The sequence below is a fragment of the Solenopsis invicta genome, chromosome 9, assembly GCF_016802725.1.
Source record: "Solenopsis invicta isolate M01_SB chromosome 9, UNIL_Sinv_3.0, whole genome shotgun sequence".
Taxonomy (NCBI): Eukaryota; Metazoa; Arthropoda; class Insecta; order Hymenoptera; family Formicidae; genus Solenopsis; species Solenopsis invicta.
Window position 1 is genome coordinate 6,312,281 of NC_052672.1, and position 12,875 is coordinate 6,325,155.

General features: G+C 35.6%; 1 protein-coding gene across 1 annotated transcript in view; it reads right to left on the bottom strand.

Moving 5' to 3' along the window:
* Window positions 1-12,875, bottom strand: part of LOC105199174 (5-hydroxytryptamine receptor 2A) — a 251,336-nt gene that overhangs the window by 188,791 nt on the left and 49,670 nt on the right. The gene's annotated exons all lie outside the window — the stretch shown is intronic.

Sequence of the window (12,875 nt, forward strand, 5' to 3'; positions counted from 1 at the left end):
AATATTGCAGAATTTATTAATTAATGGTAATTATTTTCGGGGCTTTATGAATAGAATGAACGAAAATAATCTTGAGGATTTATCGCCGCGCTCATTGTGATATTTCGAAATTTAGCATAGTCTCATTTCAAGGATTGAGAGTACTTTGTCCCGCGTGAGCGCAATTACTCGCCTATCGTTAATCTCCAGCTAGTATTATATATTTATGTTGGTCTGAATTGCGACGCTCGAATAATTACGACGACAGTCTACCGGCTGCTCTCCGTAGCGTCGCTTACGCGCCGTAAATTCCGACGTTCCTATCTGCGCCTGGCCGATACTAAAGGATTCCCTTTAACGCACGCCAGACCGAACGTTTCGTGCGCGAAACGCGGGCAGCGGAAGATTTCCTTTTCGTTTTTTTTTTTTTTTTTTGCAAGCAAGTAAGACAATGGATGAGCACAGTATATAACAAAGTGGCGACGTTAACTTCCCTCGAAACTTCTCAAAGCTTCTTTTTAATAGGAGAAGCAGTGCCTATCAGCTGCGCGATAATAGACGACTCGGATTTTGCTCTAAAAAAAAAAGGATGGTATCCAACAAGAGATCCATGCAGAATTAATTCATATTTCGAAAGTGCGCTACATCGCGTTACATATGTAAATTCTTTATCTTTGAAATTTTGAGTTAATATTAATGCGTCACCGTCATTTTAAAAGCAGTCTTTTCGCTTGCTTTGAATACGAGAAAGGTGAACGAACGGATTTAGGTTTAGTAAACCAAACTGGGATTTGAATTTAATAAGCTAAAGGGTGTTTTAAAAGTTAAAGAACGTATGTGACCTTCCATTAGGACTATAGATGTTTAAGACAGGCTCCCGCAAAAACAACTTTTCTCGTATTCATTGTCCCGAAAACCAACAGAGGCTATTTTGCTTTCCCCTCCAACCGAAAGCCCTCTTTGTACGACCGAGTTCTTAGAATTCTACACGCTTTAGTACCCTTTTACTGTCCTTTCCTATGAACTCTCGTAGGCGATTTTGCCCTTTAATATAAAAATAGAAGGGAGATAGAGAGAACAGTACATTCATGAATGCGCAGGGGTTCGCAACTTTTTATTTTGGTATTTCAAAATTTTTTACATCTCTCTGTTTAATTTGACAGAAATTCGATACAGACGGATAATAGTATCGAAGGTACGCAAGAGAGATTTACATAATTTCCTTTATTTCCACCAATCAAACATGTTTATTACAAAATCGTCTCAGTTCTTCGTTTATATATTCTAATATATTATTACTACGATATTTATACATTAAGAAAAAAATATTTAATATTTGTGGCTATAATTAAATATAATGTTAAAATAATTAGTTAAGCTAACTTTATTTTTGTATTTATTATTGCTATAATAACAATAACATTGGCGTATCCAGGATCTCAGTCAGGGGAGGGCCAAACTTTATCTTCACACAAAATTTATTAAAATACACTGATGTCAGTTTTCGAGGATTTCCAGCAAACTTTCTTAATACTTCTTTTTTATCGCGAGCACCATTTTTCCATGTATGTACATTTAGCATACATAGTCCATTGAAGCGATTTCCTGACATTGTTAACAGCAACTAGATTTTCACTCTTTGCAATGTACTAAAAAACCTTTCAATATTGGTCGTCGTGCAAATAAGTTAAGGAAATATGAAGAGCATATTTCGTTGCTGGAAAGAAAGTTTCAGCTTTTTTTTTATTACCTCTGCTAATTCCAATATTTTTTATAAGTTCTTCTCTTTTAACTTTTTTCATTTCTCTTATGGAATAAAGAACCGAAATGAAGCGTTGACTAAGAGTCAATCGGTTTTTTGTCGTAAAAATTATTTTCATAATTTAATTCTTTCTCCTTGTCAAAATTTAGGAGGAGGAGAGAGGCGCCTTCTCTCTTTGCATACGCTTGTAAGTAATAAAATTTTAATCAAGATTAACTAAGTTAACATTTTTTAGAACAAATTAAATTAAAGTTAACGGCTCATAAAATTAATATAACAGTTACGTTAAAAGCTGCATAAACAAAAAATTAATTCAATTATAAATTGTGTTAATATTAAATTAAGTTGAATTAAAAGTTAATTTTTAAAATGTCACATTTATATTAAATTAGAATGTCGTAATTAAAACTTTTTTCTTTAAGATTACTCTAAATAACAAAAACAATTACATTGGGTCGCAAATAAATTTAAAAATATATTATTTAAATTTATATAAAATAATAAAGAAACACTTTTTTATACGGAAATTTACTTCTTTATTCTATAGTGTTTTCTTTTATATATAGTAGATAAATTTTTAAAAATATATAGTAGGTAATTTAGAAAAAGAGTAAGTTAAAATTTATATGATTCAAAAATAACTAATTAAAGTTAAAAAAATTAACTAATTTGAAATTAACTAAACTAAATTAAAAGTCATTAACCTTGTAACTTGATTATCATATTTTTTTAACAAATTAAAGTTACTAATCAGTTTTGCGTACAACGTGTCACACTAACAAAAGATGATTGCAATTACCATAATTTAAATAAAGTTGGTAAAATAGTTATAAATCATAATTATTTTCTTTGTACCAACTATATTAAAATCCTGATAAATGCAATCGTTTTTGTTACTGCTAAAATTATAGCAGTAATAACTGTAAAAATAAAACTTCTAACCATAATTATTTTAACATTTAATTATAGTATTCGCAAACATCAAATATTGCTCTCTCTCTCTCTCTCTCCCAGTGTACACGAATAGATTTATATCAGAAAAAACGAGGGAAATGGAGAAAATAAAACAAAAAGCATTGGTGGAAAATGTCCGCCATCAAGGTCCTTACTTTTGTATGACAAAATCGCAGTTTTCCAGTTCATCGCAAATTAAATGACGGCTTAATTCAAAATCCTCTTACGGTTTAGTACGTCGCACGAGGAACGGGCAGGTCGGGCAATCGGAACGGAATAATTCACTAACAAAGTCACGATCTCGACGTCGACGAGAGAAGTCTTTTATCGGTGGGGCACGCGCGCGGCACGGCGGCGGCGATTGCGGGCGCAAACGGCGTATTTTCGATTGCGCTCCACTTGCTTCTCGTTGACGAGCGTGAGATGTTGTCGAGAGAGAGAGAGAGAGAGAGAGAGAGAGAGAATGTGTGTAATGCCATTGAATTCGACCGCGCTTCGATTTGATACGCGGGATAACAGCGGATTATCGATACTACTCCAGCGTGTTCGCGAAATTCAAACCCTGTTGAAGCGCGGCCGGGCATTGGTCCGTGTCGGTGGCGCGGCGTTAGAATGCCGGTCGGCACCCCTCATCGGCTGCACACCGGCTGCTGTCGGTCGACCGAGTATCGATAGGGATGGAGGGTGAGCGCAGACACTGATAAGAGAGTAGGAAATTCAACGGCGGTGGCTCTTACTGTTACGCACCCCTCTTTTCGTCCCGTTGAACCGACCAACCACCATCGGCTCGTCGCGTCGTCGTCTCCTCCGCTTCCTCTTTTTTTTTCCTCCCCCCCAGCGTACGTGCGAACGCTGCGCAGGACAAGCTTTTAGGGAATTAACGTCCCGGTTCGTTACAATAACCATATTATCGCATTTTCGTCTGTAATTATCGTTTTCTCACTGTCGACGACGTTGCCAGACGGCGCGGCGCGGCGGGACGCCGAGCTGCACGCTTTTTTCGCAGTTTCGATTCGACGATGGAGCACGGACGGAGGATAACGCACGGTTCTACTAATTTCCCCGAGATGTGAGATTCGAGAACGGCTGAGAGATCCGGGTGTGCGCTGCGAGAGCAAGAAACGCCGCGTGAAAAACGGGAAGGGGGGTGTCCGGGATATTGTCAGCGCTCCTGAGAGATTTCTCGTGTCGACGCGCCGGTTTCCGGCACCCCTGGGTATTAAGAATGTTCTTCCGTCAATCCGACATGTACACCGTTTTCCCCGATAATTTTCCCGTTACGATTTTTACGCTGTTTCTCCTTCTTGCCGCTGTGTGAGGGACGTACGTGTGCGCGCCATCGCACGTATCGGACGTTTCGCAAAATTTGCATCAGACTGCAGGGAATTTGAGTACACACGCGCGAATTTCAGTATTACCTAAATGTCTTCAAGTGGCAAATTAAATTTGAAATTAAGATTTCGCCGAGATGGAATTTACATGAAGTGGAATCGTGGGTTGACGCTTTTTAATCCATTTCTATGCGTTATCGGCGATTCCGGCGAAGGAACTGAAGGTTCGTTGAAAGTAATTATTGTTTAATGGGGATACAAATTTACATCACAACGGATGCTCAAGCTAATGGAATCCATTCCATTCAAATACAAAAGTCCGATTCGAATTAAAATGATTTAACGTAACCGGAGTTATCGAAATTCTAGACACAGAATTAAATTGAACATGGTATATACGCGTGTTCCTGTTAGTTTTTATTTTTTTTATTTCCAACATTCTATATCGCATCCGGACAGTTTAATCAAACGCTGCAAAACATTGCAATTACGTAGTTTCTAATAAAAGATTTTTCTGTCACACACGCAAGATTGCAATCAGATATATCGCGCGCAGCGAAGGCAGCACGAACGCAGGCCGCTTGATATGATTAAAATTCATTAGTTTCGTGATTCGGAAAAATCGCTTCATTCGAGGATTGTTGGATGAAAAATTATGTTGATGGTTGCAAATGTATGTGCGGACCTTTGGCTCGACACAAATTACAGATTGTTGCATGAATATTCAACGTATAGGAAGCGCATTCACATGCAACAGACCATACATCTGATCGCACTCCGCCCAGTAATGTTCTAAAAATAGTCCGACACACTGTAAAGACTCCCGATATTTCATTCATTGTCGCAAGATAAATCGATCTACCATTATTCGAGATACGAGCTTCGCGCTATCTATGCGCAGTGCGTTTACAAAAGGATGAGAGGTAACACGGAAAGAACGATTTTGCTAAAGTACATTTATCTGGGTACAGATTTGAGAATCATTTTATTAAACCGAATAATTATAAAAATAATTATTTGCGACGCTCAAGACGGTTGTTGGAATGTTTAAAACTATTTGCAACATTGCCTTTATAATTATGGACCAACAAAGTCATTCTTAGATTCGTATGCAGCTATGATAAATTTTGAGATATTTTAGCAAAATCGTTTTCTTCCGCGTAATTAAAATATAATCAAGTCAAATGATACAAAAAATAATCTCGCAACAAGTTATGTGCGTCATGCGTTAAAAAAGTTAATAAGATATTCCCCGTGTAATATCGCGATAAATATCTTTCGACGTAAGTGGCAACTTGTTGACTTTAGGCTGTTGTGATTTGCCGGAGGAATCTCGGAATTGCGAAACTTCCTTCGCCGTAATGTCGTTCGCGACTGATAGAGCTTCCAATAGACGCAACTTCTATAAGAGAAGTTTTCGACCGTCTTTAAGTTAGGACACGTGTTGCCAGAACGTCAGTTCCGCGTGACAGGCTGCCGAGCTAATAAAAAGCGAGAACATGGTTTCTTCATAGCCGTCCATTTAAGGACTTCCGTGCAAGACCCAGAAAAATCAGATTAGACCTTTCAATTTTTGCGAGATAGATTGTGAATTATTTCATGTTGGGAAATAGATTGAACGATCCAATTCTGCTAAATGTAATTACGTGAAATGTTATTTGTCGGAAATTCAAGACAGTCTATCTTAATAAAAATAAAATTAGTAACGATAAATTAATAAATGAGAATAGTATAACATCTTGTAATAGCAGCAAGAAAAGCAAATAGTATTTAATTAATAAATACTTAAATAATAAAAGAATTTAATATCTAAGTAATAAATCTATACTAGTCAGTTTTTACTGTATTTTGTACAACGTTCATATTTAGCTTTTAATTCCCATCAAATTTGACGCGGATCCGCAAAATGTGAGTGTGAATGAGTAAACGTTTCCTGAGCACTTTGGACGATAACCGATAATATGCGTTTGTACGTGTACAGCTAGCCGACGGGTTAATCACGAGCGGTTCAATGACTCGCTGGAAAATTGGAGGAGAGCTCGCGGCCTATGTGTGCCCACGTACGTTTCGCGTTTAAGCGCGGCGGTGCACTGTAAATGCAAATAAGAAGGTCGGCAAAAATGCAGTTGTTCGCATATATACGGATCCATTTGCATTCCTCTCAAATACGAGAGAGGAAACTTTTTTGGAACCACCACCGTGGAAGTCGGCGATGCGGGTGTTTACATGTGAAAGTCGCATTAATACTTCCATTCGAGGTTCATTAACGGCTACGCCGTTATATCTCCCGGCGCAATTAAGTTTTAATAGTTTTGCGATTGGGTTGTTTCTAAAATACACCGCCGATAATCCGACCCCGGAATTAAGAGCGAGAGCAAAACGGGAGCTCGCTGGAATAGTCGCTGTTAATGCCGCGGCGCGGCGGATCGGCACACGGTGCAACCAGGTCGACGAAATCGACATTTATTTTCACGCCTCGCGTAGTCGCTTTTAATTACGCTGACAAATCGCGTCTCACGATCGCTCGCGATTCTCGCAGTTGCGTTAAATTATAAATGCAACTCGCATAGAAGGTTCGTAAGTAACAGCTGTGTACGTTAACACGCGCCGGAGGCAGACAGCTAGGGCGAAAGCTCCCCCGGTTCCTTTTCCTCTTTACGGTCGTCGCATCCATCCGCAGAATTTAGGCCATTGACACCCAGGATTCTACGTGCGGGTCGCTTTATCCGACTTTAACGCAACAGGGATTTCGCTAAAGTCTAATATGAACTGATCCACGTATCGTAATAGAAAGATGGAAAGAGAGGCAGCATTTTGAATAATAATAAACCGACAAAGAGAGAGAGAGAGACTTCTACAAGAGCCAAACAAGTTTAAAAATTAACTTCTTTCAAGAAACAAAAATGTTCTCGTCTTTCAACCGTTCATTGTGCAAATACGATAATTTTTCTCATACATTTAATAGGCATACGAACAAAGTTGTAAGCTTCGATTAATATTTTAAAGACCCATTAAAAGAAAATTAAATAATAAATAAAAATCTCTGGACTTGTTTAGTTCTTGCGAGAATTTTTTATTTACTAAAAGAGTGAGGGTGGTGAAATAAACGTAGGCTGGTGTGATACCATGGTATTTCGTATAGTTTGCGTTGAATTTTAGAAATAAGCGTGAAATTACTTTGTACAGTCTATTTAAACATTGTAGGGTGGTTACTGATCATTAATATTCGCGGCGTTTTTATAAAAGCTGAATTCCAGTTTTGCAATTAGCAGAGATTTTTACAAATGTACTTATACTCTTTATGCAATTTTGAGAAGTACGTTATTTTCAGTTCGTAGGTTTTGAATATGACTTTCAAATAATATAATTAAGTTTAATGTGTGACGTAATATGTATATATTACGTCACACATTAAACTCAATTACGAATCCTTTAGACGACCGCATTATAGAGGTTGCATAATACTAGCGCAGCAAAAAAATTGTTAAAAAAATTAGTTTTTAAGAAACTTTTTTGAAGAAAATATATTTTTTTTAAATTATTTTAATGAAATTGCTTTAATATAATTATTTGTTTGCAAGTAAATATATATTTTATAAAATGTTTAGAAAATATATTTGTTTGTTTTGCGGTTTATTAGTGTGTAAGATTTTTAAAAAATAATTAATTTATGATTTTCTTATTAATAAAAAAAATGTCCTTCTTTCTTTCCTTTTTCAGTAAGTCATAAGTTACGTTCTTTTCGTATAGCTGATAAAGTTTTATCTATCGAATGATTGATAGAACAACTCTGTGGCTAACAAACGTATTCATAAGAATTATGTCGCATTAATATCTACCGACAAATTATTTTATGAAAACAAAATAATATTCCACCATTCTCCTCTCTACCTATTTGTATTTATATTTCCCATTTTTTGTAACGTAAAAAAAAATAGTTTATTTCTACGCCAGTTTTTGTAAATAAGCGTTTTGGCTTGTAGTAACAGTTCTTTTCCAGCTTCTTTTCATAAAAGGTCTCTTACAAAAGGTATAAAGTCTCATAATGTAATTTTAGACGTATGCTCTGATATTTATAGACAAATAGAAAAATAGATCGGCTATCGGAAGAAATCGAATCGTTCACGTTGCCGGTTCGGAGCTTTTGATCCCGAGGGTGTGCGCTTTCAAAAGAAAGAAGTCGTACAGAATGAAAGATGGCCCCGCTTTTTAATGGCCAATTGATCGAGTACGGCATTGGCAAAGGGTCAGCACGTGGCTGCGAAGGATTAAGAGAGAAATGGATTTGTTCGTTTATTATTGGATCGCCGAGTGATTCTCGAGGGACGCGAAAAGCGACGCACGGGACCGAAGTCTCAGAGTCGTATACGCGCCGGTATCAAAATACCCGGGCGAAGTGTAAGAACGACGAACAGCGAAAACAACGTCGTCGTCGTCGTCGTCGTCATCGTCGTCGTCGTCGTTGTCAAAATCACAATGTCGAAAACGAGAAGCGAACAATACGGGTTTTGTAGGCGGAGAACTAAAGTACATACGTACGCTTACACACAGAACTCCCTTCCTCTATCTGCCGTCACGTCGGTGGCGCATACGTTCGTGGGAATTTCCGTACGTTCAGCAGTTTAAGCGTTCCTCGACAAACGGAGGGTTTAGCCCATATCCCTTCGCACACGTCTCTGTCTCTCTTTCTCGAAATTATTCATAGAGACCTTCAAGTTTTTAAATTAGTTCAGCCCACGCGCGAAAGCAGGGTTCCCTCACCCGCGGTGAGAAAATCTGGGAGATAACGCAAAATCAGAATGACCGCTAAATTTCTTCCGGCGTGCGACAGATAATTACGTGTTTGACATAATTTAGCGTGGTCGTGTTCGTTTGTGTAAATATTTAAAAATTCAACATTTCACACGCTTGTGTTGAAATATTTAATGTTAGCTCCCAAAATAATTTTGTTAAGAAACGTTCGGCTGGAGATCGATCAAGGAATTTCTCGTTGCGGAACACGGCGCGAGCAGACAATATGAAAATTTGTACGGAAGGAAGTGAAACGTTGGTTAAGATAAATACAAATTGGAAATGGAAAATTCAAAATCTTACTTTCAGAATATTGTACAATAGCTGATCACGCCGAGAGAAAGTCGGCGGCGGACCAATCTCGGTAGTATTATACATTGTAACTTTGAAATTTGAAATGAATCGAGAAGTTATTCCCGAGCGTGATGTCGATGCAATTTGTCCATCGCGCGAGAAGCGATTTAAATTGAGCGCAACTCAGATTTGACTCTTCTTTGAAGGCAATCCGTGCGGATCACGGTATTCCGTGAAGATGTAGACACTGAAACGGAGAAGCCAACTCTAATTGGCATGAATTACGTTCGCGAACTTGAGCCAGTCCCGGTCTAGATAACGTGAACTTCCTCCGTGGTATTCTGCAGTACTTGTGTCCATATGACGATTAATAATGCAACGATAGTTTACGTAGTCTGTTCGAATTTACGAAGCGGATTCGTGTTATCTTGGCGACCCGCCCAATTTAGCGCAATAATTCGAAGCGGAATCATTTAAAGTGTCGCTGGTTTCGCTGGAATTTGGATTATTCCATATTAGACATGAGTTTAATTTGATTAATTCGAGTTTAAATTGAAAAAATGTAATCTTTGAAAATAAACTTAATTCGAAACAACTAGTTGCAACTTTTCAAACATTTCAGGCATTGACACACAAGGCTTTTAAGTTATTGCGTTAAAATAAAAAGTTTAAGTATCATCGATCATTACATAGCAGGCTTTTTTTATCTCAATCTGTTCTTACGGTTTTTTTTTAATGTGATGTGATTTACTAGAAAATTGGATGACGAGCGTAACTCGACAGAGTAAGATAAATCGTTTAACGCATTTAAAGCTAAAAAATTATTGGTTGCGACGTGCGTAAAACCCTAGAGGGTGGAAATGTGCGGGATCTGACCATAGTCAGGGCGTGTGAAACCCTCATTTCGCAGCGTCTTAATAAATTGCACTTATTTATTTTAACCTCAGCATCCAGCTAACGAGTATGGTGGTTAAAACTCGTTCGACCCGGCTCTGTCTGTTAGTCAGTAATTTTACATCCTTAAACCATTTATTAAAAAGTCACGAACTTCACGTCCACGGTTCAAAACCCATGCCTTTCAATTATTCACATCAATATATAAATTGGTACATAAGGAAGCGTACTCTTCGTTGTATTTGAGTGCACTGATAAAAAAAAAGATTACTCGATTCAAATAAATATGTTAATAATAATACTGGAATAATTTATTTACTCGTACATCATGCAAGTAAACGTTATTTATTTGTAAATATTATTGGTTTGATATAAAATCCCGATAGATCAACATTTATTAAATTATATGACGAAATCTTGAATACAAATTATAATTTGCAATCATGTAAGTATATTTACAGAAATAGATACAGAAATATTGACCTTTTGTAAAATATTGATAACTTTGCTCAATTAATTTTAAAATAATATTTTAAAACTATAACGATATGAAGTGAATCATCTTAATGGTATATTTGCAAAATTAAATTTGAAAAGAAATTGTTTAATAATTGAAAAAAAAATGTTTTAACTGTATTATGTAGAAAATCTTTAGAGATATAATTAAGTCATATTTATATGTTTACAAAAACATTTAATTATTCCTAAATTATAATATAGAGATAAATATTGTAGCATAAAATATTACACATTCAGCATGGTAACATTTTAAATAATCAAATGATTTTTTTTTTTTTAAATAAACTCAAGCTTTGATTTGTTTAACTTTTTACAAATATTATGTAAAAATATTATTTCAACAAAATTGCTGCAATGACATACCTTACAATTAGTGCAATATTTGCACCATATGTTACTGAGAAACAATTATTTAAATACTGATAATATATTTATTTGAATCAAATAATTTTTTTTCCGTAATTATTACACATTTATCTCTATTAGAGATATATATATTTATTACTGATATCACACACAACACACACATACACACCTGTATATATTCAATTTATAATGATATTCATGAGAATCTATCGAATTTTACGAAAGTATTTATTTTACTAAATTGCGCGCTGCAATTTTTATATCGTAACTGCAGGAAGAGCGATCAGGACGAATTTCCCGAAATGCATCAACGTAATACTTCGCTATCTCGTATCGCCGAAATCGCCTTGACCTACCTAGCTTCAATAATAACGAAGTTGAAGAGTTTTCTTCAATTTCAAAAAATAACATCGCGAGAAAACATCGTTAAAAAAATTCTCACTTATCGATACTGGCGAATATCGACATTGTATCGCTCTTATTGCGTGTATCGATCGCTCGTCAATTAAACGCGCTGAATTGAATATTCTTGTGCCTCTGATTCACAACTTTTTAATGAAGCTCGCAATCATAACGCATATCGTGCGCGCCGTCCGATAGCTTGCGGATAGAGAAGCTTCCCAAATGAGGATAAACCTTGAAATATAGCCCAATCGTTTAGGATTGTATCGCTATTATCCCGTTTTCTCATCGGACATGGCCATAACTTCAAATATCTGTAGCCTGCCTGTATTTCTACATGATTTACAACGCAATCTTTACAGGTGCGTTCCAGTTTCTCGTAAGCGATTACGATCACTGCATTTACGTGATTATTTGCTATCACTTTTAATGATAGAACTAACACAAAAGAATACGGATGTGTGCATAAAATTATTTCACTGATTAAAACATTATTATCACACATTAAAATTTTTATCGTATATTATAATAAGCAGTGATAATTATACCTACTACTAGTTAGAGCTATCCTTTTACTTACGGCGGATATGTTATTGACTAAAAATTAACTTGTAGATTACAATGAAGCTGATTAAGCACAAATAACCTTCCAAATTAAATGTTAATTTTATAATAAATATTAACAATCATATTAATAATTATATTTTTAAAAACAGATAGCGTTGTTTTTCAATCACTTGTTGAAGTTAAATTTGAGCTAATTAATTTTATAATAGTAAATATTATATTAAGAATTATAATCTCTAAAAAAAAATGCTTTTGTCATTTTCCAAATAAAAGTCTATAATCGTTTTTATTATAGTAATAAAACAGTTATTTTGATTAATGATGTTTTATTTATATAAAAGATAAATGTTGGATTAATTTGATTTATGATCGAAGTCTCGGAATATAACCATCTTGTAAGTAGAGGGATAAATATTTGTATATATTTGTCTTTATATGGAATCAGATGTAGAAATAATAAACAATAGAAACACTCTTTAAGAACACTAACAATGTGGTTAATTACTTGAAGATATCGCAATAAGATGTCAAGATATATCGCAATAATTAGTAAAAGTTATTACAAGTCGTTTTCTGTAAAATTAGCAACAGAAAATGCCACATTTTGCTTATTATTTATTATAATCAATTTCTAGATTATAACAACTTCATTATTTACATATTTTGTTAATTTTTAAAGCACGCAATTTGGAATTAATTTAAAGTTTATCATTTTATGTCTCTTATGAATTGTAACTGTAATCTCGTTATATGCCACAGCTTTCATGAACAATCCTGTTTTATAATAAAACGCAAAAACTTTTATTCTTCCGCCCATTCTTCGCACTCGCGTTATACTCGCATGGGCTTATTTATTTGGTATTGTTGTATCACAAAAGAATCGAATTGTAAGTTGGAAAGCAGTCTCTTTTCTGAATTGCAGTAAACGTTTGTTGTCCTTGATACAATCGCGAGCTACTGCGTTCCGATTTGTCAGGCAAATCGTGATAGTTACAATTGAAGACTTTTCTACAAAA